The sequence below is a fragment of the Eulemur rufifrons genome, chromosome 3 (assembly GCF_041146395.1).
Source record: "Eulemur rufifrons isolate Redbay chromosome 3, OSU_ERuf_1, whole genome shotgun sequence".
NCBI classification, from domain to species: domain Eukaryota; kingdom Metazoa; phylum Chordata; class Mammalia; order Primates; family Lemuridae; genus Eulemur; species Eulemur rufifrons.
This window is the reverse complement of record NC_090985.1, coordinates 71414172-71441521: the sequence shown is the minus strand read 5'-3', so window position 1 is coordinate 71441521 and position 27350 is coordinate 71414172. Positions and strand designations below refer to the sequence as shown.

General features: G+C 39.3%; 1 long non-coding RNA gene and 1 other non-coding gene across 3 annotated transcripts; both read right to left on the bottom strand.

The window, feature by feature from the left end:
* Positions 1-465: 465 nt before the first annotated feature.
* Positions 466-8290, bottom strand: LOC138381771 (uncharacterized). Of its 2 annotated transcripts, none has more exons than XR_011233173.1 (5): positions 8215-8290; positions 4875-4991; positions 3973-4012; positions 2256-2310; positions 466-886 (listed from the first exon to the last, which is right to left on the bottom strand). It is a non-coding gene; the product is annotated as an uncharacterized lncRNA (long non-coding RNA). The 2 variants fall into 2 exon arrangements; XR_011233172.1 differs by lacking the exon at positions 8215-8290 and adding an exon at positions 7924-8120.
* Positions 8291-26833: 18543 nt separating this feature from the next.
* Positions 26834-26942, bottom strand: LOC138382095 (U6 spliceosomal RNA). The gene has a single exon (XR_011233263.1). It is a non-coding gene; the product is annotated as a U6 spliceosomal RNA (small nuclear RNA).
* Between the last annotated feature and the right edge of the window lie 408 nt (positions 26943-27350).

The following is a 27350-nucleotide window of genomic DNA, read 5'->3' as shown; positions in this document are numbered from 1 at the left end:
TGAGACCCCGTCTCTACTAAAAATAGAAAGAAATTATATGGACAACTAAAATATATATATACAAAAAATTAGCCGGGCATGGTGGCGCATGCCTGTAGTCCCAGCTACTCGGGAGGCTGAGGCAGAAGGATTGCTTGAGCCCAGGAGTTTGAGGTTGCTGTGAGCTAGGCTGACGCCACAGCACTCACTCTAGCCCGGGCAACAGAGTGAGACTCTGTCTCAAAAAAAAAAAAAAAAAACAAAAAAACAGGTGTGTGGGCTTGTCCAAGTGCAGTGGTGTTTACAAATAATGGATCACAACCAGTTATAGATTCCTTTGTTCCTTCTCCAATCCCACTGCTTCACTTGACTAGCCTTAAAAGTACATACACACATACAGACAGACAAACTAAATGGGTGTGTGGATTTCTCTCCACACACCAAGAAATTCTCTAGCGGACACCAACCGAGTATCATATAATTCACTTTAATTTTGACAATATTGATCTGAAGTTAGCACCAGATCCTGCAGGTTACAGGCTCAATCCCAGAAAACTGTCCCCTCTTCAGATGTCAGTCTTAGATGTCGGTGACAAGTCCCAGGTTGTGATCTGTGCTTCTGACTGACCAGCTATAAAGCAGTTTCCCATGACCCCTCCCTGGGTTTGATTAATTTGCTAGAACTGCTCAGGGAGTTCAAGGAAGCGCTTACATTTACTGGTTTATAATAAAGGATATTAAAAAGGATATGAATGAACAGTCAGATGAAGAGGTACACAGCGCAAGGTATGTAGGAAAGGGCACGGAGCTTCCATACCCACCTCAGGTGCGCCACGCTTCAGCCATCTCCACATGTTCAGCAATCTCAAAGCTCTCCTCATCTTGTCCTTTTGAGTTTTCATGGAGGCTTCATTATGTAGACATCATTAATTAAATATTAGCCATTGGCTATCAACACAACCTTCAGCACCTCTCCCCTCCCCTGAGTCTGGGGGTGGGGCTGAGCCTCCCAACTCCAACTCTGCCTTTGTCTTCCTGCTGACCAGCCCCCATCCTGAAGCTAGTTGGTTTTATTCACCCCTTTATTCACAAGTTTGGTTCCCCTGGCAACAGCCCCACATCCTGAGGGTATTCAGGAGCCAAGAGTTGCCTCATTAGAATAAAAACTGCTCCTATGACCCTGAAAATTTCAGGGGATTTAGAAGCTCTGTGTGGCAGGAACTGGGATCAAAGACCAATATCAGAACAAAACATTTTCCTAGGACAAGGGTTTTAGGAGCTCTATGTCTTTAGGAGCTCTATGTAATTGGGAGACAGAAATCTATATATGTGTGTGTATATATACATACATATCTCTTATATTAAATATCAAAAAATGAATAAAAGTGTACACATTTGAAGCTTACATATATTATATCTTATTAAAATCCATAGTAACCCAAATTATTTAGACCTTAGACCAACAAAATTTGGAAGAAGAATATTTTATCACTAACATTGTTTAGAATTTATGGTGTATGGTAGTACTAAAAAGCAGACCCATTTTGTAGACAGTTCATTATTGTTTTTAAATTCTCTGCAGACATTGCTCTTCCTTTTCACCTGTACCCAGAAATGTCTGTCCCTCTGCTTCACCCTCTGCTTACCCATCTCTGGGGATGCCTCAGCTAAACAAAATTGCCTTGCCCAGGGTCATGCCTCCCTTCAGGAGCAACACACGTCAAATTATTGATGGACAGAGGGCATAAAGGCCTGACTCTTGGTCTCTAATCTGGGACAACTCAGAAGGTTGTCCCAGCCCTGTAGCTGCCTGTGGGGTGGGCTGACGCCTTCCTTGAGTCTGCATCAGAGCTCAAGTTCTCCTTCTGCCCAATCTTATTTCTCTCCATTCCTTTCCACTGGTGTTGATCCCAGGGATCCTCCCTAATAAAGCTCCTGCACACTAAAACTAATATTAAAATTAAAATATAAAAGGTAAATACATGAAAAAGTCCTGCTCCATGGGGAAACCCAACCTGTAATACTAATTTTTTTCAGTTTTATGAAGACTTCAACAAAAACTGGTAGTTAGAATTGATATTGTTTTGATTATTAGAAAAGTTAAATTTTGTTCCTGACATTTTTGGGCCATTTGTACTTCTGTTTGTGAACTGTCTCTCCTTTGTTTGTTTTTCTTTTGGGTCACTCTCCCCTCAGCCCCCAACAGAATTGCCTCCCCTTTGTCGATTTTTCTTTCTTTTATTAATTTGCTCTTTATAAAGATAGTAATTCTTCGCCTGACACATTCAGGCCTGCCCAAAGTCACATTCCCTTCTTAGCAGAAGATTAAGCCTATAGGAATCAAAACAAACTTTGTCAGTCTTGTTTTTCAGTTTTGTTTATGATAATTTTTAAACACATAGACATTTCAAATACTTCTATCAAAATATTTCCATTTTTTCCTTTACTGTTTCTGCCTTTTGCATAGTACCCAGAAAGGACTTCCACATTGGACACATTGTGATGTTGAAATGCACTGTGCCATCACTCTCGGTTCTTTGGATTAAACTTCCTCATTTTCTACTCACCGCACAGACGTGAGATCACCCAAGCAAATTACACCTCAGGTTCAAGAATCATTAGAACTGGTTCTCACTGCTTTAGAAGCAAAGTGGAGTGGAAAAGTGGTGACCTCATTCTCCCAAAGCAAATCCCACCCACCCAAATCTTTACAACCTCCTATCTTTGGTGACTGCAATTCATCACTCTTTTCATTGACTCTACTGACGACACCTACATCTGAGGTTCCATGCTGTGCGCTATTCAGTAGCCTGCCATCTAGTGGTAGCAATAGAGGAGTACAGGTTTTCCCCCCACAGGAATAGCCCCATTTCAGAATACAGCTCTAAGGTCAACTGAATAATAAACCCCTATCTGTATAAAATTATGTATAGTTTTAAAATAGTGAAATTAATCATAAATCTGGAGTAATAATATCTTTGTTTTACCTCCAGTTCTGCCATTCTTGATTTGTGATGTGTGGTGAAAAAAAAAATTCTTTAAGCTTTCCCTTTGTTTAAAGTAAGGAGGCATCGTGTGTGTGTGTGTGTGTGTGTGTGTGTGTGTGTGTGTGTTTGAGACAGATTCTCCCTCTGTCACCAGGGCTAGAGTGCCTTGGCATCAGCCTAGCTCACAGCAACCTCAAACTCCTGGGCTCAAGCGATCCTACTGCCTCAGCCTCCCGAGTAGCTGGGACTACAGGCGTGTGCCACCATGCCTAGCTAATTTTTTTCTAATTTTAGTAGAGACAGGGTCTAGCTCTTGCTCAGGCTGGTCTTGAACCTCTGAGCTCAAGGGATCCTCCCACCTTGGCCTCCCAGAGTGCTAGGATTACAGGGGTCAGCCACCATGTCTGACCTACAAGGCTGTTTTTGATGTCCTAGGTTCTCTTGTCATTTCCAATATGTTCTGTAATTCCACTCCATGTGGCCTTTGAAGCACTCTTACACCAAAAAATTTCCTTTACAGAAAATAGAAAAATCATTTCAAATATTTTGAAAAGAGATTTTGTAGTAATTTTTAAAAAAAACACTTTGCCAACTAAATACTCTTTTTTAAAAAAGAACTTACATCTTGCAGAAATAGAACCAGTAGATTGGAATTCTAAGAGAACATGTTTTACTGTGCTAGGAAAAGTTATTTCTAATACTTGGAGATACATGAAAACTTAATTAGCCTCAAAGTTATGAGTTCTTCCTTATTTTTACAGTTGGTGTGACATTTTATCAAACGGCCTTGGAGGTCCCTTTGTACTTTGTTAGGATAAATCCTTTTCTGATTACAAATCTTTCTTCTGTGACATTTTTCTAGCCTTATAATAATGTAAAACAATGACCTTTCTACCTATAATAATTTTTCTTAGTTCATATTTTCTCATAGAAATACTATTCTTGACATAATAATGCCATTTTTATTCCCAGTGGTGAATTTTCCATCATTAGTTTATGTACTTACCATACAAGTTACTGCTGTAGCAAGACAGTTCCTGGGATCACTGCCATCAAAATAGAAAAAAAATTTAAAATGGGAAATATATTAAGGAGAGAGAAAATACTGTCAAGCTATTAAGTTTTAAAATACATGTAAATTCAAAAAACATAATTTCTTCCAGTTAAAAACATATTGAATGTTTATAAAATAGTGTGGTAAATAAGCTTTGTAACACTTCTCAAATAATTAATGTTATAAATCAGAATTTCCCAAATAATGTTCCAAAGAATACTTCTTCAGGTTGTTAAAGGTATTAATTACTTAAATAAAGGAAGTCATTGTCCAATCAATTGTTAGGAAAATGCTGGGTTAAAGTTAAGCAGCTTTAATTGCCAAAGGATTTCTCAGAGACTTGACCATGTTAATATGCACATTGTTTACAACAGGATACACTATCTATTGCATTTCCCAAACCTATGTATTCACAGAGCTCCCTTTTCCCCAACAAGCACCTTTCAGGGATCCTTTAACAAGATAAATTAGTTGTGAATATATACGGTAAATGAAACCAGAATGTGTAATAACAGACAAAAATGTCAAAAGTCACTTAGTGTTTAGGAGGAAGGGAAGAAGCATTTGTGATGAAGACCAGTGGTCATTTGGGAAATGGAGCAAGAGATAGGGAGTGACAGAACTCCTTGACACTTAATGACATGTCTAAAGAATCTCTTAACACAGACAACTGGAAGCCACTTGTTAAAATTTTGACATGACATTTTTCAAATTAAAAATTTACAGATAAGATGAACCAAATGAAGATACTTGTTATAGTGTTATAGTGACCTCTTGTGGTTCAAAAGCAAAACAACCCTTTGAAACATTAATTCCGCCACCCCAAGAAGCAAATATTTTGGCGTCTCAATCACCTTTCCAATGTTCACCCAAACTGTTTCAAGGGTTATCTCTTCAGAGTGGCATTCGGGAGACTTTCATCACATATATTTCTCTAATGGTTGAGGTTGTGCAAAAAAGTATGGATTGCTCTGGTAAGCAGAAAAGAAAATAAGGACAGAATAAAATATATAGGTAAATTATCATCTTTCTCAGGTAATTATTCATTTCATGGTAACTGGCAAAGAAAAGTGGCTTATCCCAACCTTTTCCAAGACACTGCAAACATATTATTTGTGAGATACAGGCTGCTCAAGGCTGGTGAAGGACAGAGTGACTAGCCAAGAAGCTCTGCTCCCCTAGGTCTCATATCCAATCCCCTAGTGCTGGGGAAGATAGATCCCTGCTCACCTGTGGCCCATTATCTGCAGGGGGTGCTGTCTGATCCAATTCCTGAGACTGGGTAAATCACTGCTTCCCAGCAATGTGGCTCTTGGGTCCTGCACTTTCTTAGTCCCAACTGCCCTCAAGTAGAGTAAGGCAATCCTGCCCCATGTGGTAGCATACTAGGTCAAACTGCAGAGACCCCAAATTTTCTCTTTTCTAACCAAAACCAGTGCTGGCTATTCCCATCTGTGTAGTAAGCCAAATGTGCTGTCATTTGCACTTTAGACACAGCTTTCCCCCTGGCAGGCTCAAACTCAAAGTCTACATTTGGGAAAACTAGTAAGCTGCTCAAGCTTCAGCTTCCAAAATAGTTTTCCCAAAGCCCTATTTTGGTGTAATTCAACTGATGCTGTACTTAAATAAAATTTGTGCTAGTTACATTGGTGGCCCCAAATGGATTCACCCATTTGTGTAGTCCCCTCCCCTTGAATCTGGGCTTGTGACTTGCTTTAATCAACAAAATGATGCTGTGCCAGTTCTAAGCTTATGTTTAAGAAGGCCTGGTTGCTTCTGCTTTTTGCACTCTAGTGAGTGCTAGGCCACTAGCAACCAACATGGAGAGGAAAGGGCCCAGCCAGCATGGGGTAAACAGCAAAGATTACTATCTCTTTGAAGGCCTTATCTGTGACATCCTCTACCATGCCAGGCTTCCAAAAACCATAACTCTTAATTACTGCTTTTCAAAACCATGATGTAGGTCTTATAAGCAGTCCTGCATTTCAAAGGAAGAACTATTTGAAAATGTATTTGAAAATGTCAAGCTATGTCTTGAAGAACTATTTCACATACTTTACACTTCTCAATTTGAGTAGCTCCCAGCACTTGGCCACTACATTTTCAATTTTAAAAATATTAACTATTTATGAAAAGTGATAATTTCCAGTCACAGCTAATTTACTACTTTATGGTTTTAAAAAAGTCACACAAATGAAAGAATGACTTTCCTTTATAAAAGGTGCATTTTGCTTGCATAATATATAGACTTGGTGAGACAGGTAAAGTAGACTTATACATAAGCATGCACTCCTGTAGAAAACTGCAAACAACTCTAAAGCACATATTTCAGTTAAAAACACCAAACAGGGGAAACAAAGATTACTGTGGACATTATTTTCTCCGCTCCTATTACTGTTTCCTCGATAGTGAGGGATCCTAGGTCTCCAAGGGATGAAAGTAGCTGCTGTTGCCCCCATCTTGGTCCTGCCCCACCCTAATTCTCCATACCTGGGGGAGGAGGGAATACCCTACACATCTGCTAATCAGAACTGGGCGCCCAGCTGCAAAAGAATGTGGAGAACTCTCTAGCTCATGGGGCTGAGGCATAGGTACCACACAGTCCAGAAATTGACCTAGAACACCCTGCATGCCTATTTAAGCCTGAGGTCATGTGACTCTAAACTGTCCAATCAAAGGCTTCTAATGTGACCTCTGAACCACAAGGGAGGTCCCAATCTGGGCTCTAGAAAACAAGATGCAGACCATAAGCAAGGTCTTTTGTGCCTTTCTTTTGGCTCTCACTTTGTTGCAACAGTGGATCCGGTTCTCATCGGTGGTAGGTACCAAGCTCTGTAAACCTTGTATCTTGCTCTTGCCCTATAATCCTGTATTTCCCCAATAAACTTCATTTTCATGCTTGCCTAACTTTGACGTCTCTGGTCATTCTTCCGCCAGGAGCATGCTAAGAACTGACGTTTGAGACTGAAACCGAACATTAGCAGTTGCATTTTAAAGCAGAAACTCAAATCTTGTTGCACAATAGCCTACACAAAAAGATAAAAAGTTATGAAATAGAAAAAGAAATCTAAATCAAGCCCCTGGGAAATATTTTATTCTCGAAGAGTGAAAATGTCAAAATTACAACAGATACTCCTCTTCATTGGTTAATGAAGGTTTCATATAATTACCACAGCAAAAAGTACTCAACTCCAAATTGACAGAGCAAAGAAGGGACTGTGAACAAAACTGATCATTTAAAGGTTGTAAAAGGAAGGGGTAAACTACAAAATTTAAATTTCAAAAAGAAAGAAAAAAGATGGCAGGAGAGGGTTCAAGTCACAAGTTAGATAAGGACTGGTGAAATCTGCAAGGTCACTGGGACCTACCAGGTCACAAAGGTGGAGGTGGGGGTTGTGTTGGGGGGAGCTGCAGAGTCGGTGAAGAACCGGGAGTGACAAAAACACGTCAGAAAAAGACATTCGAAGGCTGGAGTCCTTGGTTTGGGACGCTGCAACTGGGGTGAAAGTCAGGGCACCAGGAGTGGTGAGTCCATATATTTGTGTTTTGCGGGAGGTGTTAGGGAAAGGCAGAAAGGTAGAAAGGCGGCGCAGAGAAGACTAAGGAAGCTTGAGAACCGCGTCTGCAGAGTCACGGAAACACTTCGCTCCTCTCCAGTATCATCTGCACAGGCCCGTGCCAGGGCCAACTCGGGGCAAGACCCGTGACCCCACCCCAGAAAACTCCTGGCCTTCGGGCTGGAGAAGGCGGCCTGGGCTGCGCGGACCGACCCCCGACGGCCGCTCAGAGGACCTCGCCCCGGGACGATCGGCGCCGGGTCCCGGCACCGCGGCGAAGGCTCCGGGCCCGCGCCCCGCGCCCCGCCCCGCCCGCGCCCCCTGCCCTGCGCCGCGGTGTCCTTACCCGGCGCGAAGCTGTCGGCTCCCGGCAGCCGGGCGGCCACGGCAGCGGCACCTCCTCCTGCGGCGGGCGCCCTCACCCATCCGCGCCCAAGATCGCCATCTCGCAGCGGGCGCGGCAGCGGCAGCCACCCAGGCGTTGGCCCCGGAAGCCCAGGCCGCCTGCAGCCACTCGGAACCCGCACGCCGCGCTCGCCGACACCCGACCCTCCTCCCACCCCCTCCCCGGCCACGCGCCTCCCCCAGACGACCCCACACCTCCCTGCCTCGGGAGCGCGCCGCGTGCTCGTCTCACCGGCCCCGGCACAGCGCGCTGTACTGCGGCCACCCAACGTCCCCAACCTCGGACCCGAATCCGAATCTCTCTGAGCATGAGCAGTGAGGGCACTCCGATGCTGCGTGAGGAAAACTCCGCTCCGCCGGGTCTTCGGGGCGTTCGAGTGGAGGGGGAGGGCCGGCCAACGCGGGGCGGGGGAGGGGCGCGGCGAACCTGTGGAAGGGGCGGGGCCGCCAAGGAGATCTAGGAGGCGGCTACTCTAAACTGGCGACAGGTGCTGCTGACTTGACTTTCTGGTGGGTGGCCAAACCCCAGGCTCTACCTTGTCAGGCCCTCGGGGCACTCGCATTCTTCTCTAGAAAGCTTTGCAGCAAAAGCAGGCTGCAAAGCTTGACCTCAGTATTTGACTTAGAACCCATTGCAAGAGTAAATAATTGCATTTAGCAGACGGTGATACACAAAGACTTGTAGTCCATTTTTATTATTAATAGTTATTTACAAAACATTCACTCCCCCAGCCCCTACATCAGCCCAATACTAAAGCTAATACGTATTGAGCAAGTACATGTCGGCGCAATTAATCCACACAGTACCCCATAAAGGTGTGTCTATTATCTCCGTGACACAAGTTAACTGGTTTAGAAAAGTGCTGTTGGTTATGTGTTTTGCTTTCAGAAGAAAGGCCACTCTGCAAATAGAAGTCAGTGGTGACCACATTACATGCCAGATAACTCAGTCTTCTGCTTCAAAGAGATAAAGGCGTGGATTTCTACAATTTTTGCCCAACCCCCACAAATTATACCTACATCCACACCCAAACTTACTAGTTTTGCTGCTGTTTCAGTGGCTAGATGTCCCTGCTCCTCTCCAAAGCAACCCTCTTCACTGCCAGTTCCCTCCTAAGACCCCTCCTTGGTATATTTTCAACTTCACTCTCTCTAATGGCTACAACTTCTCAGCATAATCACATTTTAAGACTTTTCCGTCCTGAATTTTCCCTTGATTTTAAAATTCTTTCCTACTTCTCTCTCCTTCCATCATAACTAAGCTTTCTGAGAGAATTGTGTACCAAAAGAGCACTGATGCTCCATGAGTACTTGTAGGAATCAGTAATTATGTGACTGAATAAATACATCTTCCCTTCCACTCCGGTGCATTAGTTCTTGCCTTTTGACTTCACACCTGAATTTTGTGCACATTATATCCACAAAGATCATTCTAAAATATACATCTGAGCATGTCAGTCCAGTACTTAAAATCCTTTATTGACTCTCCAGAGCTTTCATGACAAAGATTAACATGAAGTTCAAGGTTCCCTTCATGCTCACATGCTCTGTCTCTCCTGTTTTGAAAAACTCTTCACAGCTTCCTGTGTGTGCTCACTCATCTGTGTGCTTTCAACATATACTGTTTTGTTTTTCTTCACCTTTTTGCTGTCTGGTCCCTTTAAATAAATGCAACAACGTTCTAACACCCCTTCAGTAATTTCACAGTATCCCCAGCAGGGGGCGGCACTCCTCTCCTTCTCCACCATGTATGCTGCCTTCTTCCCCTTCCTGCTCTATTGTGTCTCACCTTCAGCTCCCAGATTGCTCAGTTTCCCCTTCAGCTCATCTCTGCAGAGAAGCTGTTAGTACTCACCTAGTCCTAGTTCCTACGTTGACACCCAGTATTGAACTAGCCTTTTGTTTTGACTATTTCTTTGGTTTCAAGTGAACACTATTATAAATAAACACCTTTTCATAAATTATCGTCCATGACTTTATTTACTGTCTTAGGTTAAATACTTAAAAGGAATCAAAGAGTATGAACAAGTTTAGCCCTTTTAAAACACATTGGCAAGTTGCCTTCCAGAAAGAACGTAGACTCAGGTGTCACATTGCTTGGGATTAAAACACAGCTCTGCCACCCAGCGCCACATTTTTTGTTTATTTACCACTGAACCACCCATGCCAGGGCCGCATTCTGACTTTCACAGGCCCTAGGCACTTTTACCTTTGTGGGCTACTTCCTCCATAAAATAATATGACGAGTAATATTTTATAACTGTATTCGTATAGAGACAAATATATTGACATTATACATTAAAACATTTTCTTTAACCTAAACATTCATATATTTTTTTTGCCTTCTGATTTTATAAAGCAATTCTGTGGATCCCTAAAAGTGTCGTTACCCTGAGGCACTGTACCTAATGGATGACCCAACCCCGCTGTCACCTGAGACCTGTGAGATTTGGCTAAATCACTTAATCTGATTGTACCTCAGCTAGAAAATTGATATAGTGCTTCCACATGATGTACTAAAAGGTAAATAAGTTGCTCCAAGTAAAATATACAAAGCTTCTTAACACATAAGCATGGCACATAATCAATAAATTACTGTTGTTGTAATTGTTATCAATTTTCCTACAGCCCCATATGAGAGTTATATGGTTGTGCTTCTTCAATGTGCCCAAGTCGTCATGGTATATTTCATCTGGGTAAATATGGTAGCTTATTGTTTGTCCTTTGTCCATTTTCTTACTGGAGTATTCACAAAAGAGCACTTTATGCGATGTGGATATTTATCCTATATAAAACTATAGGTCTTTTCCAGTTTTGCTTTCTTCCATTATTTTTTACTTCACACTTCATACTTTCCCACTGTGAGATTGTATAATTTATCTTCCTTTCTTATTTTTACTTGTTTGACAATTTTACTTTTTTCATTAAATAATTTAATACTTTGGTATTTATTCTGGAGTGGTGCTCTAACTTTCTTTTTTAATAGCTTATGGTATTCCCCAGCCCATTTGTTTAAAAAAAAAAAAAATCTTTCTCTAACTGTAATAGTTTTAAAAGATGCTCACAAATTTTTTGATACTCCTCCCTTCAAAAAGTGGAACCTAATTCTCTCCCATGTGAATGTGGGCTATAATTAGTGCCTTGTTTTTAATAGATACAACATAGCAAAAATGACTGTGTCACTTCCAAGGTCATAAAAAGGCATTGTGGATCTCTCCACTCTCCCTCAGATCATTCACAGCTGCCATGTGGCAAAGTTACATCAAGCAGCTCAATGAAGAGGCCCTCACAGCAAGGGCCTGAGAAATCCTGCCAAGAACCAGCAAGGTCTGAGACCTCCTGGCAATCACCATGTGAGTGAGACATCTTAGAAGCGGGTCCTTCAGCCTAAGTCAAGCCTTCAGATGATTGCATCTCGACTACAGCCTCATCAGAGAGCTTGGACCAGAAACATCCAGCTAAATTACTCTCAAATTGTTCACTCATAGTAACTATAAATGTGAGATAAGTGTTAATTTTTTTAAGCCACTAAATTTGGGGGATAATTTGTTATCCAGCAATAGATAACAAATATATAACCTGGGGCAATTTTGCATCCCAGGGGAATTTGGCAATGGCTTAAGACATTTTTCATAAGGAGGGGTGGAGAGCATTCTATTGGCATCTAGTTAGTAGGGGCCAGCAATGGTACTAAACATCCCACAGGGCACAAGACAGTCCCCTCACCCCATTCAAGCAACACAGAATGATCCGTCCAAATGGGATTAGTGCTGAAGATGAGAAACCCTGCCCCAACCTGTTTTCCCTTGCACCTTGAAAGTTTCCTTTTTCACTTGTGCTTGCGAAAGAGGTGGGGTTTGCTTCATTTCCGTTACTCATTTGGATGCTGTTTCATTTGTTTCTAACCCTCTTTAGTATTCTCCTCATGCTCCCCTGCTGGTCAAAGCCTGAAGCTCATAGCTGGATGGCGTAGACAGCTGTGCCTCTTGGACAGTCTGCTGCTCCCTTGAGGGCTCCTTTGACAGCAGTGAAGTGTCCTGGCCTCTTCCCATGGGCCTCTCTCCTATTCACCTTTCTGCAAGTACCGCACAGAGTAATCATGTATGTCAGACTTCAGGGTTGAAAATAACTTAAGCAATTATATATTATGAAAGAAGGCCGGGAGTGGTGGTTCACGCCTGTAATCCTAGCACTCTGGGAGGCCGAAGTGGGAGGATCACTTGAGGTCAGGAGTTATTGACCAGCCTTAGTAAGAGTGAAACTCCTGTCTCTACCAAAAATAGGAAAAATTAGCCGGGTGTGATGGCATGGGAGTGGTGGCATGTGCCTGTAGCCCAGCTACCCAGAAGGCTGAGGCACAAGGATCACTTGAGCCCAGGAGTTTGAGGGTGCAGTGAGCTATGATGACACCACTGCACTCTACCCAGGGAAACAGAGAGAACCCTGTCTCTAAATAAATAAATAAATATTCTATGAAGGAAATCATTTTTGGTGATACTTTTTAAAAATTTGCCTGATTGAAGTATTGCCTACATACACTAAAATAAACTCATTTAAATGATAAAGTTCAACGAGTTTTGACAAACGAATACACCAGTGTAATTACCACCACCACGTTTCCAACACTGTAGAAAGTACCCTCAAGCCCTTCCTCAACCCAGCTACTCCTAGTCCTAGGCAACCACTGGTCTGCTTTCTGTCACCATAGAATAATCGTACTTTCTCAAGAATTCGATATAAAAGGAATCATTCATTCAGTATGTACTCTTTTGTGTGTGATTTCAGCTCAGCATGTTTTAGAGATTCACTCATATTCTTGTGTGTAACAGTCATTTCTTCTTTTTTATTGCTGAGTAGTATGCCCTTGTATGGATTTGCTACAATTTGCTTATTTTTGTCCTATTGATGGATATTTACTTTGTTCCCAGTTTGGGGCCATTATGACTAAAGATGCTATGAACATTTGGTTAAAAATCCTTGTCTGGACATATGTTTTTATTTTTCTTGGGTATATAATTTGTAGAAGTGAAATAGCAGCATCATATAGTCATACATTTAACCTTATGTGAAATTGCCAAACTGTGTTCCAAAGTGCTTGGACCACTTCCATTACCCCTAATGTATGAGAGTCCCACTTGTCCCATTTCCTCTCCAACACTTGGTAGTTGTCAATCCTGTCTAATGTTAGCCATTCTGGTGGGTGTGAAGTGGCAACTCAATGTGTTTTAATTTGCATTTTCCTGATGACTAATGATGTTAAGTACCATTCCCTGTACTTATGGGCCATTTGTATATTTTCTTTTGTGAAGTGTCTGTTTAAATCTTTTGTCTATTTGAAATTGGTTTTGTCCTCTTCTTACTGAAGTATGGATATTCTGTATAGATTCTATCTTTTATACCTGTCCTTCGTCAGATATATAAGTTGTGAATATTTTCTCCCAGATTGTGGCTTTCTTTGGCAAGTCAGCCTCCACGATGGACCCCATTGATTCTGGCCTCCTGCTATCTACACGCTCTTGTACAGTCCCTTCCCCTATGGAGCTGACCTGTGTGACAATGAGGAAATTATAGAAGGGATAATATGTGGCTTCTGAGGCTAGACCATAAAAGACAATGTAGCTTCTACTTTGCCCTCTTGAGTTGCTTCCTCTAGAGAAAGCCAGTCCTTTGGCAAGGCCCATGTAGAGAGGAACTGAGGCCTGTTGATAAATAGCCAGCAGCAATAATTTGCCAGCCATGTGTTGCACCTTGGAAGTGGACCCTCCGGTCCCTGTCAAGCCTTCATATTACTGCAGTCTCATTCAACACTCTATGCCAGACTGGCCAGGCAAGTAATTCATATATCCCAGATCCTCAAAAACTGTGAGAAGTAATAAATGTTTACTTTTGGTTTTGGCCACCGGGTTTTGGAGAAGTTTCTTACACAGCAACAGATACACTTGTGTTTCCATTTTCTTAGCAATGTGTTTTGAATAGTAGATATTTTTATTTTGATGAAGTTCCAGTCATTTATTTTAAATTTTTTTTCTTGGAGGTGGTCTTGCTCTGTCACCAGGCCTGGAGTGCAATGGCATCATCATAGCTCACTGCAACCTCAAATTCCTGGGCTCAAGTGATCATCCTGCCTCAGCTTCCCACGTAACTGGGACTACGGCCACATACATGCCCATGCCCAGCTAATATTTCTATTTTTTGTAGAGATGGGGTCTCACTCTTGATCAGGCTGGTCTCAAACTCCTGACCTCAAGCAATCCTCATGCCTCAGCCTCCCAAAGTGATAAGATTACAGGTTTGAGCCACTACACCTGGCCTTGTTTTGTTACTTATGTTTTTTGTGATATATTTAAGAAATTTTACCTACTCCAAGACAGTAAATATTTTTTATACTTTTTCTCCTTAAAGTTTATAGTTTCAGCTTTTACATTTTAGTCTATAATCCATTTCAAAATAATTTTTGCATATGGTAAAAAGAAAGAGTCAATGTTCATTTTTGTCTAAATGGATATACAGTTATTTCAACACCATTTGTTGAAAAGACAATCCTTTCCCCCATTTGTTTACTCTGGAACTTTGGGGAAAACTCAATATCTATTTTTGGACTCTCTATTCTTTCCATCAAACCATATTTCTATACTTATACAAATATCATACTGTCTTTATTACTATAACTTTAGAAAGTTTTGAAATTGGGAAGATTCCGAATTTTCCAAATATGTTCTTTTTCAAAATGATTTTGAATCTTACAGGTTCTTTGCATTTCTATATGAATTTTAGAATTACCTAGTTAACTTTTATTAAAAATATAAACCATCAGGAGTTTGATTGGAATTGTGAATATATAGGTCAATTTAAGAGAAATTGACATCTTAGTGATATTTAGTCTTATGACATATGACTATAGTATAGGTCTCAATTGATTTAGGTCTCCTCTAATATTTCTTATCAATGTTTTGTATGTTTTATAGTATTGGTATCGCATATACTTATCCTTAAGTATTTCCTGATATTTGATGCTACAAGGAGTCCTCAACAAGTTCATGGAAAATAATGAAAACATTATGCATGGATTTCAAAATTTCTTTGCATCAAAATAAACTTGTACTACCTTGCTATAACATGTCTCATCTAGTTAGAGGCGCTAAGAAGAATAAGACATCAATTTGAAAATAGCCCTATCAGAACAACATAAAGTCTTCTAAAATTGAACAAGAACAAACATCAAATTTATGGGAAGACTTGAATGAAAAATGGTGAAATCACTAATTCTTTACAGAAAGTTTATAGGGACAATGCTCCAAAGAAATCAGCAGTTTACAAAAGGATAACCTATTTTAAGAAGGGATGAAACCATGTTGAACATGAGGCCTGCAGTGGCAGATCATCCTCATCAATTTGCAAGAAAAAAATTCATCTTTTTCAGACCCTAATTGAAGAAGATGATTAATAGCAGAAAAAATAGCCAACACCATAGACATCTCAATTAGCTCAGCTTACACAATTCTGACTGAAAAATTAGAGTTGAGTAAACCTTCCACTCTATGAGTACTGAAACCATTGCACCCATATCAGCTTCAGACAAGAGCAGAGCTTTCAATGAACATTTTGAATAAGTGGGATCAAGATCCTGAAGCATTTCTTCTAAGAATTGTAACAGGAGATGAAACATGGCTTTGCCAGTATGATCCTGAAGACAAAGCACAATCAAAGCAACAGCTACCTAGAAGTACTGGTTGTCCATTCAAAGTAAAAGAGGACTGGTCAAGAGCAAAGTTCATGGCAACAGTTTCTTAGAATGCTCAAGGCATTTTGATTTGTTGATTTTCTGGAGGGCCAAAGAAAAATAAGATCTGCTTATAATGAGAGTGTTTTGAGAAAGTCAGCCAAAGTTTTAGTAGAAAAATGCCTGGGAAAGCTTCACCTGAGAGTCCTTCTCCACCACAACGATGCCCTTGCTAATTCCTCTCATCAAACAAGGGGAACTTTGCGAGAGTTTTGATGGGAAATCATTAGGCACTTTACAGTCCTGCTTTGCCTACTGCTGACTTCTTTTTGTTTCCTAATCTTAAAAAAATCTGTAAGAAAACCCATTTTTCTGTAGTTAATAACATAAAAAAGACTCTGTTGACATGGTTACATTCCCAGGACCCTCAGTTCTTTAGAGATGGAATAAATGGCTGGCATCATTGCTTACAAAAGTGTCTTGGCCTTAATGGAACTTATATTGAGAAATAAAGTTTATATTTTTTATTTTTATCTTTTAATTTCATTTTTCCATGAACTTTTTGAAGTCCCCTCATATTATAAATTGTATTTTAATTTCATTTTATAATGGTTCATTTGCTGGTGTATTTAAACACAATTGATTTTTAAATATTTGTCCTGTACACTGAGATTTTTTTAAATAAACTTATTCTAATAGTGTTTTATAGTTGTCTTTGGATTTTCTATGTATGCAATTATGTTTCTGCAAATAAAGAGTTTTATTTTTTCCTTTCCATTCTATATGCTTTTCTCTTCTTTTCTTTTCTTGCATTATTGCACTGACTAGAATATCTAGTATGTTGACCAAAGGTAAGGGCATTTTTAAATTATTCCTGATTTTTAAAAAAACATTCATTGTTTTACCATTAAGTATGATGCTGTCCATAGGTCTTTCGTATATGCTGTTTACCAGGTTCAGGAAATTCCCTTCTTTTCTTAGTTTGCTGAGAACTTTTTTATTATGAATAAATGCTAAATTTTATCAATTATTGAGATGATTTTTTTTCATGTTTACAAATTTACGTGCCATAGAACAATATTAACAGGTAGGACCTTTAAAAGATGTTTATGCCATGAGGGCTCTACCCTCATGGGTGGGATTGGTTCTATTATAAAATAGTGTGTTCAGGCCCCTCTTTCCCTCTCTTTGCCTTTCTATCTTCTGCCAAGTGATGACACAGCAAGAATACCTTCCCCAGATGCCACCACCTTGATCTTGGACTTCCCTGCCTCCAAAATCATGAGCCAAGAAATTGAAATTCAAAGATAAATTACCCAGTCTCAGATATTCTGTTATAGCAGCACAAAAAGGACTAAGACATTTAGTCTATATATATCCATAAGCATATATCATTGGTTTTGAGCAATTTGATTATTAAGTACCTCTATGTGATTTGCTGTGTATTTACATACATAGGCCTACCCCTTGAGATTTAAATAAAATTTAGCTTTTCCAAATTGGTGATAAATTGGTGAGATGTAATAACTCTCATTTAAATACCTGAAGACAACCATCATTATGCCCTCTAGTTCACATTTCTCTAGGCTGAACATTCCAAATTTCTCTGCAAAATATCTGGTTATAATTTGATTTATCAACCTGACCAATTTTCTCTTCTTTATATATTTTTGAAATACACACAAGAATGAATGCAATCCTTTTAGATAATAGTCTTATAAAGGTTGTGTAGAGCAGGATAATCTAAATATTGAGTGTTTGGAATCCCAAATGTCATAAATCTTTAACGAAAACTAGAGGCTGAGAATTACATTTACCAAAGATAGTAAATAAGGCTTCCCAGAGAACATATTCTTCTAGAAAAAGATAAAAAGAAATTAGACAACAGTGTTAGAAAGGATAAATATAAAATTAGTATTTAAGGAAAGTAAAATAAATTTTTAACACAAATTGTCTATTGTATTTGAAGATAAGGACTTAAAGAAAAAATGTCCAGTAAATTTGTTGTTTTCCAATTCTTTCTTTACAGACACTGAACATCCATGTTTATTCTGGGAGCCATGCTTATGTTGAGTGATGTAAAGTTTGTATTAAGGATCTTTTTTTTTTTGGAGAGCCACATGTAGAGACTGAAATAAGATCTGCACCTAACAGACTTAAACCTAAGGCATGAAACCATGAGAATTCTAGAAAAAAATGTTGTAAAGACTTACAGCCTAGGCAAAGACATCAGCCTAGGCAAAGAATTTTTGAACAAGACCCCAAAAGCAATCACAGCAACAACAAAAATAAATAAATGGGATCTAATCAAATGAAAAAGCTTATGTACAGCCAAGGAAATAATCATTAGAGCGAATACACAACCTACAGAATGGGAGAAAATACTTGCATGCTATACATCCCATAAAGGGCTGATAACTAGAATCTATATAGAACTCAGGAAAATCAGCAAGAAAAAAATCAAACAACACTATTAAAAAGTGGGCAAAGGACATGAACAGAAACTAATGGACAACAAACATATGAAAAAATGCTCAATGTCTCTAATCATCAGGAAAATGCAAATCAAAACCACAATGAGATATCACTCAACTCCAGTGAGAATGACTTTCATCAAAAGTACCAAAACAACAAATGTTGGCATGGATGCAGAGAGATGGGAACACTCATACTGTGTTGGTGGGACTGCAAACTAGTACAGCTTCTATGGAAAGTAGTATGGAGAGACCTCGAAGAACTAAAAGTAGAACTGTCATTTGATCCAGCAATCCCACTACTAGGCATCTACCCAAAGGAAAAAAAGACATTCTATTAACAAGACATCTGCACTCAAATGTTTATAGCAGCACAATTCACAATTGTAAAGATGTGGAAACAACCCAAGTGCCCATCAATATATGAGTGGATTAATAAAATGTGGTATATGTATACCATGGAGTTCTACTCAGACATAAAAAAATGGTGAACTACCTCTTATATTATCCTGGATGGAGCTGGAGCCCATTCTTCGAAGTGAAGTACCACAAGAATGGAAAAACAAACATGACACGTACTCACCATTAAGTTGGTACTAATTTATCAAAACTTATGTGCACATGTGGAAGTAACATTCATTGGGTGTCGGGCAGGTGGAAGTGGGGAGAAAGAGATGGGTAAATCCACACCTAATGGGTGCAGTGTGCACTGTCTGGGGGATGGGCATGCTTGTAGCTCCTACTCAGGTGGTGCAAAGGCAATTTATGTAACCAAAGCATTTGTACCCCTATCATATTCTGAAAAAAAAGAAAGAAAAAATAATTAAAAAATAAAGCTGTCTAAATAAATTAATAGCTATTTCAGCAAATTTTGCACTATTCTTTTCCCAGTACTTTAATGTAAACAACTCAGTAGGCTTGTTGTTTTTTAACTTACTGATTCTTGAACCCTGTAGGAAAAATTTTAAATGATGCTTTCTAGGTATTCATAATTTACTCTCTAAAGTTCTGCTTCTTCACAGCTTTTCCTGCATATGAATATTATTCACCACAGTTTGTTTCAACTGTGTGGAACACTTTCACATTCACAACCATAACCATTTCTGCTTCTGTTTTTAAATTTTAATTCCTATAGAAAGGAATCTGCCGGCTCAGCTCATCTCCTTGATCAAGTGACACAGAGCATTCCTAAGTCACTGAACAGTGTGTGTTGTTGGGCCACGCACCTACTCCTGGTAGACACAGATGCTGAGGCTACGCAAGTTCTCATAGAAAAGGTGTGCAACGCCCAGCACTTTTGGCATATTACTACTGGGTATAATAAAAGGTAATAACCTAAAGGTTACCCTAGTTCCTCGAATATTTAGTTCTTTTGAAATAAGTTCCTTACAGTTTGTTATGGCACTCTTGAACTTCATTCAAGGATCTTTGAATAAACAATTAAAAACAGCTCTTGAAAACTTGCTGACACTGTTGGTTGACTGACCCAACAGTTCTTCCTACCCCTCAAGCTGGAGAATTTCTGTGAATTTTCTTGATTTTCTGGTAAAAGAAACATGTGAGACAGCATGACCACCCTCCTCTCTGCCTCTTGCCCGGGTTGCTGGTGCTGTGCCTAACCCTCCAGCAGCCATCTGTGACCATAAGGGACTTTGACAAAGGTGAGTCATTGATCTGAAGTCTACCTCAGGCTTCCACTCTTGCAAGAAAAAAAGACAACCCTAATTTTTAAAAATAATTACTCACATTTCCTATAACTTGGTTTGGAAGAAGTCCTAACTGATATCATGAGGTGTGGTTACATCAAATATGGCTACACCAAAGTATACTTGTACCAAATACTTAGAGCACCGATGATATTGAAGCCAAACTCTTGTCCCATTTTCCAATGCAACAAAAAATTTCAACACCAATTTCAAAATTGAAAAGTGCGTTTACTAGTTTGCTTTTTTCCCTTTCCATTTTTCTAAGTCTGGTTGTAAGTACCACCTCATATGAACTGAACAGAACTGAACAAACTGTATCGTTTTACAAGCAGAGGTTTTTATAAATTGGCTATTTCCCCCAAAACATTATTATATGCCAATATAAAACCTTCTGCTTTGGAAGAACTCCTGAGATTTACAATTTAATTAATAGCAAAAGGATAAATTAGTCACCTTCCTTCCTTTCTTCTTTATCTCTCTTTCTCTCAACTCTTTCTTTTCTGAACATTTTTCTTTAGTCTTCCCATTGTCTATTTTTTTGTCTTTCTCATAGTTGGTTTTTTTAATCAGTCTAATTTGATATATTTTTCATAAAGGATCTAGAGATTTTTCTTGGTATTTATATTATAACTAAATGCTAAGTTATAAGGAAAAGTGTGACAGGCGTTTTCCTTATGATTTTGTGAGGTTTTTTTTTTTCTTTGCCTGTATGTTATACAACCTGTTATGCAACATAACTAGTAATGGAAAAGTTTTCCATATTTTCAATTTCAAATAATTTCCCCTCATCTTTTTCTGTAGAAATATAATCCTTGTCTGAAGTACATGCCATTATATCACAATTGTGAATTTTTGATCCAAGTGAAAGTATAAGATTACAAATTATAGTTAACATTTGATGATTTATATTTTTCTATTCACATGTATAAAAATACTGCATATTTTAATGTTGTATCTATCAGCTAAATGTCATAATGTGTTTGACAAATAAGTCAGGCTAAACAACACTAGCTGGTATGTTATAAATGTTTCAAACTGAACAGTACCAGAAATAAAATGCTTAATGTTGAATAAAACATATGAAAAGCAAGCCTATATCACTTCCTTACACAAAAGGGCCACTGAAATGATATATAAATGACAGAAACACAACAGAACATCATGCCTCTAGTTTTTACTAAAGTCAAGGAAGTGTAAAAGAATGTATTGAAACAATGTTTCTTTGCCCATATTAGTTTTAAAATCAAAATGGACATTATTTAACCAGATTCCAAAGTTCAGGGGCAAGATAGTTGAAAGATCTCCAATTTTAAAATCACTGTAGAAGTAAACGTTTGTGCCCAATTGGTAAATTATTAAAATAAATAAATGATGAGTTATCAGGTTTCCTCATTAGGTCTTACATATGCAATGGTTTGCTTATGTACCTCACTCATTCTCTGTAAATTGGCAAAGGATACATGGGTACTAAGTGACTACCAGCATATCCTCAGATGGATTTCAGGTTAGCTATTCTTGCCACATTCTCTTGGAGTTAAAGTTTGAGAACCTCAGTGGAGGGTAGAATTCTTGCTCTAGACACTTCTTGAGTGTCCATTCTTTTATTTTCTGTATAATTCACTTTGGGTTTTTTTTGTCTCTAGCTTCTTGTTTTGCCTGAGGCAGAAAACTTAGTTTGGTCATTTTTAAGTAAAAATAAATTCAGTTACTTTTCAGTCATTTAATTTTGAAATTTAATCATATTCAGGATGTTTCTCCTTTTCAGTCTTTCCTTGCCCTCCTTTTTCCTGGGTTGGAGATTTAAATTTTAGTTGGTTACGTAACTGCCCCTGTGGAAGGGGCCTGATCTCATCCAGGTCTTCATTTGTTTGGTCCTAAACTGGATTCTTACTTTCTATTTAATTTGTCCTATCAGATGCTTGGCGAAAGCTAAGTATTATACTTTAGCAAACAATAACCTGGATAGAACGTGGCATCATTTTGGAATCTACTCTGTCTAGCAACACTGGTGATGCCCTGAGCCCAATTGTTATCCCTTCTCTTTGGAGGGCAGCCCACACGGGACCTGTCAGATATGTATTATCTGCTCATCCCAAGTATAGAACCATGCTGTGGTCTAAGTAGTTCCCCAAAAGGCATGTGTTAGAAACTTAATCCCAATGCAATAGTGTTGAGAGGAGGGCCTAATGGGAGGTATTTAGGTCAGGAGGGCTCCACCCTCATGAATGGATTATTGCCAATAATTAAAGGGCTTGAGGCTTCAAGTTAAATCTGTCCCTCTCTCCTCTCTCCCACATGTTCTCTCACCATGTGATGCCTTCCACCACGTTAGGACACATCTGCCTCTTGCCAGATGCAGCCCCTCAATATTGGGCTTCCTAGCTGCTAGGACTGCAAAAAATAAATCTCTGTTCTTTCTACATTACACAGTCTCAGATATTCTGTTACAGCAGCAGAAAACAGGCTAAGACAGAAAATAGGGATCAAGAGGTGAAGCTGTTGCTATAATACAGTATCTGAAAATGTGGAAGGAGCTTTGGAACTGGGTCATGAGCAGAGGCTGCAAGAATTTGATGGAGGCCATTGTCAAAAGACAAAATTACACTTTTGGTTTAAAGATTTTAATTGGCTTTTATTACAATTTTAGAATTGTACAACACTTCATTCTAGAAAACGGAATATAAATATTCTTATGACTTAAGAAGAGTGGGTTAATTTTGTAGACAGAAAAGAGCTGAGGAAAGAAGCAACAGAGATCAAAAACTGGATTGGTCTTTTCAAAGTTACTGTCCTCGTAAGGCAGAGACAGGGAGACAGAACAATTGAAAAATAACTGATTGGTTAACATCAGGTTACTTTTTGTTATAAGAATTAAAACAGAGAGAACTTCATTATCATGCTGACTGAGGATTGAAACTGGCCTGTTTGGGAAATTGGCTATTATCTCTCTCCTGATTTCTCAGAAGGTCAGTTAATAACTTAGTTTCAGTTTGGTGACGTGGAACTATAGCATCGATGACTCCATCTTGATTTTTAGCCAGGTGTTGGGGCCTAGTGCAGGAGCTCAGTCCAAAACAGTGGCCCCCTATAATTTTTGTTTAACACTAGAAAAAGCCTATTTGCTTTTTAAAAATAGTTGTGAATGAAGCATTAACAGAAATTCTGGTGAGGGCTCAGAAGACAAGAGCTATGGGGAGAGCCGAAATCTCCTTAGGGATTATCATAAGTGGTTGTGATCAGAATGTTGGTAAAAATACAGATGGTGAAGGCCATTCTGATGAGGTCTCAGATGGAAATGAGGAAGACGGCATTGGAACCTGGGATCAAGGCCATCCTTGTTACACAGTTACAAAGAACTTGGCAGAATTGTGTCCATGTCCTAGGACTCTGTGGAAAATAGAACTTAAGAGGGATGAACTAGGCTACCTGACAGAAGAAATAATAGAAGCAACAAAAGTGCTCAAGTTCTCATGGCTTCCGTTGGCTGCTTACAGAAAATGAGAAAAGAGAGAAATGACTTAAGTACAGAATTCATAATTAAAAGGGAAGCAGAATGAAAAGGTTTAGAAAACTCTGAGCCTGGCCATGTAAAAAGCTCGTTCATGAGACAATACTAAGGGTGTGGCCAGGTGACTAACCAGATTAATAAATTACTAAAGAGCTTAATAAAGACAAAAGGAAGTCAGATTCTTTTCCCCAAGATAATGGGAGAAGGATCCCAAAGACATTTCAGAGATCTTGGGGCAAGCTAGGACCTTGAGGGCAAGGTTTCCAGACAGGCTCCTCTGGGCCTCAGCACTCTGGTCTGCATGGCCTCAGGACTCTGCTCCCTGAATTGCTGCAGTGCCCTCACTGCCCTAGCTGTGGCTCAAGCAGGCCTAGGGGTGGCTTCACCTGCCACTCGGCTCTGAAAGGTATAAGCCACAAACCTTGGTGGCATCCACATGGTCCTAATTCCGCAGGCGTGCAGAATGCTAGAGCTGTATAACTCCACCTGGATGGCAAAGGATGTATAAAACAATCCAGAGCCCCAGAGACTTGTTGCAGGGAAGGAGTCACCTCAGAAAGCCCCCACTAAGGCAATGCCTAGTAGAGCCGTGGGAATGGAGCAGGCTCCAAAATGGAGAACTGTAGGGCCGCCAACACGCAACTCCAGCCTGGGAGACTGCAGAGGTGAGACACCAACTCCAGAGAGCTGCTGGGTGGAGTGAGCCCAGCACAACCATAGGGGCGGGGCTGCCTGAGGCCATCCCAGCGTGACCAGGATGTGGGACAGGGAGTAAAGAGGATTATTCTCCAGCCTGAAGACTTTATGTTGTTTTCCCTGTTGGGTTTAGGACTTTCTTGGGGCCTGTTATTCCTTTCTTCTTGCCAATTTCTCTTGTTTGGAATGGAATGTCTATGCTATGTGTGTCCCACCATTGTATTTTGGGAGCATGTAACTTGTTAACTTCACAGTCTCACAGCTAGAGACAAATTTGCTGCGGGATGAATCGTGTCCTGAGTCTCATCCACATCGGATTTAGATGGGACTCTGGACTTTGGATTTTGGATTTGGTGGTGGAACAAGTTGACTTTGGGATTATGGGGACTGAACGAATGTATTTTGCATTGGATGAATTTGGGGGTCCAGGGGCAGAAGGCTATGGTTTCAGTATGTTCCCCAGAAAATATGTTGGAAGCACAATCCCCAGTGCAACAGTGTTGGGAAGTGGGGCCTAATGGGAGGTATTTAGGTCATGATATTTAGGTATTTAGGGCTCCACCCTCATCAATGGATTAATGCCAATTATAAAAGCATTTGAGGCTGTGAGTTTGAGATATCTATCTATCCATCTCTCTCTCTCTCTCTCTCTCTCTCTCTCGCTTGCACTGTTTCGCCATGTGATGCCTTCTGCCATGTCAGGACTCAGCAAGAAAGCCCTCGCCAGATATGGCTTCTCTATCTTAGACTCCCAGCCACCACAACTGTAAGAAATAAATCCCTGTTTTTTATATTAATACATGACCTAGTCTCAGGTACTCTGTTATAGTAGCAGAAAATCATCTAAGGCAGACCCTCTACAAAGGCAATCAGGCTCTATCCCAGCCAGCTTTCATGGTACCCAAAGAGCCCAAAAGGAATTTCAGAGCCTCTTCTGCAGTTGGCAGGTGCCATAGGTACCTTGGGAGGCTGTGTATGTCTCTCTAAGTTCCAGGCATGCCACGTCACCACCTCCATTTCCCCACCCTTTTCCTAATTTCTTGTGGGTACAGTAGGCTTCTGGCTTTCAGAAATCCCAGGTGAAAATCAGGACACAAGTTATTCTATCTACTGGTTTCTCACCAATACCCTTGCATCAATCCCTCAGGACTTGGCTCAGAAGATATGACATAAGAGTAGGATAAGCAACTCTTCCGATTTGTCTGAGAATGAAGGGATCCTCAGCATGCAGGATTTTCAATTTTCAAACACACAAAATTCTAGAGTTGGTCGTCCTAGAGAAGGTATGTCCTCTAGTGTTCCTAACTCTCTTTTTCCACTCTAAAGTCTCCTACTTCTTGCTCAGAGGATTCCTTATCTAGTGATGGCTCCTTCAAATTGTTTTTTCTCCTTTAAAATATCTTCTGTTTGGACAGTGCCTTTATAGCTTAGAAGTGCAGAATTTGACATCTGTTTTTCTTTCTCTTCACCTTGGAAATCACTAAAAGAAATATATACCCTCTTCTCCTGTGTAGTTAAATTTGAGAGGATAAATAGGAAACCAGGAGGGATAAAAGAAAATACCAATTAGTACTTTATATATCATGCTACCATACTTTTTGAAAAGAAATAAAACTTTATTGAGGCATATTTTACATATTATGAAATTTACCGCTTCCTTTCACGTGTAAAGTCAATATTTTTTCATAACTTCAACAAGTAGATAACCATCCTCATAAAACAGTTTTAGAATATTTTCATCCTCCCGAATAATATCCCTCATGCCTATTTATAGTTAATTCTCATTTCTGCCTCTAGCCCAAGGCAACCACTAATATATTCTCTATCTCTGTAAATTTGCCTTTTTAGGACATTTTATATAACTAAATCCTACAATATGTGATCCCTTTTTGTTTGGCATCTTTCACTTAGTGTAATGTTTTTAAGGTTCACCCATGGTATACCATGTGTCAGTAGTTTGTTATTTTTATTGCTAAATAATATTTCATTGTATGGATATACCACATTTTTTATTCATTCATTAGTTGATGGACATCTAAGTTGTCTCCAATTTTTGGTTATTATAACTAATCCTGCTATAAACATTTTTGTGCAAGTTTTTGTGTGGACATATATTTTTCTTTCTCTTGGGCTTAGGAATGGAATTTCTGGGTCATATGATAGTTTAATGATTAATATTTTGAGAAACCACCAAACTGTTTTTCAAAAAGGCTGTACCATTTTACATTATAGTCATCAATGTAGGAGGGTTCTTATTTCTCCACATTATCACCAACACTTGTTATTATCTGTCTTATCTATTACAGCCATTCCAGTGGGTGTGAAATGGTATCTCCTTGTGGTTTTAATTTAAATTTCTCTAAGGACTAATATTGATGAGCATCTTTTCATGTGCCACTGTTTCATTAGCCCTTCATAGACCTTCTTTGGTAAAATGTCTGTTAACCTGTTTGGCCATTTTTGATGTAGTGTGTCTTATTATCGAGTTATAAGCATTCTTTGTAAATTCTGGGTATGAGACCTTTATTGGCTATGTGTTTTCAAAATATTTGCTCCCCATCTACTGTTCATCTTTTCATTTTCTTTGTGTGTGTGTGTGTGTGTGTGTGTGTGTGTGTTTAAGGTTGGTAAGGTTTTATTAGGGTCAAAGAGAAGAGCATTTTCTTTTTTATTTTATAATTTCTTGCTTGATTTTTTTCAAGCATGCATTTGAAATTTCAAAAAAGAAGTTTTTTAGATATGTTGGCAAAAATATGGAACACTTTACAAATTTGCATGTCATCCATTCTTACTCAGGGACCACACTAATCTCTTGTATTTTTCCAATTTTAGCATATGTGATGCCAAAGTAATCGCTATTTTTTCATTTTCTTAACAATACCTTTAGAAATGCAAAATTTTAAACAATTGACAGGTCCAATTTATCAATTTTTTCTTGTGTGAACCATGCTTTTAGTCTTTGCCTAACCCAAGATCTGAAAGACTTTTTCATAATATTCTTCTAGAAGCCCATTGTTTTAGCTCCTACATTTAAGTATGATTTACTTGGAGGTAATTTTTGTATGTGGTCTGAGGTAATGGCCTAATTTTATCTTGTAGCCTGTTGATATCCAATGGTCCTAGCACCATTTGTTGAACAGACTATACTTCCCCAGTGAATTCCCTTGGCATCTTTGTCAAAAAATCAATTGACTAAAATATCAGGCTTTATTTTGGGTCTCTCAATTCTGTTCCATTATTATATATGCCTATATGTCTTTATGC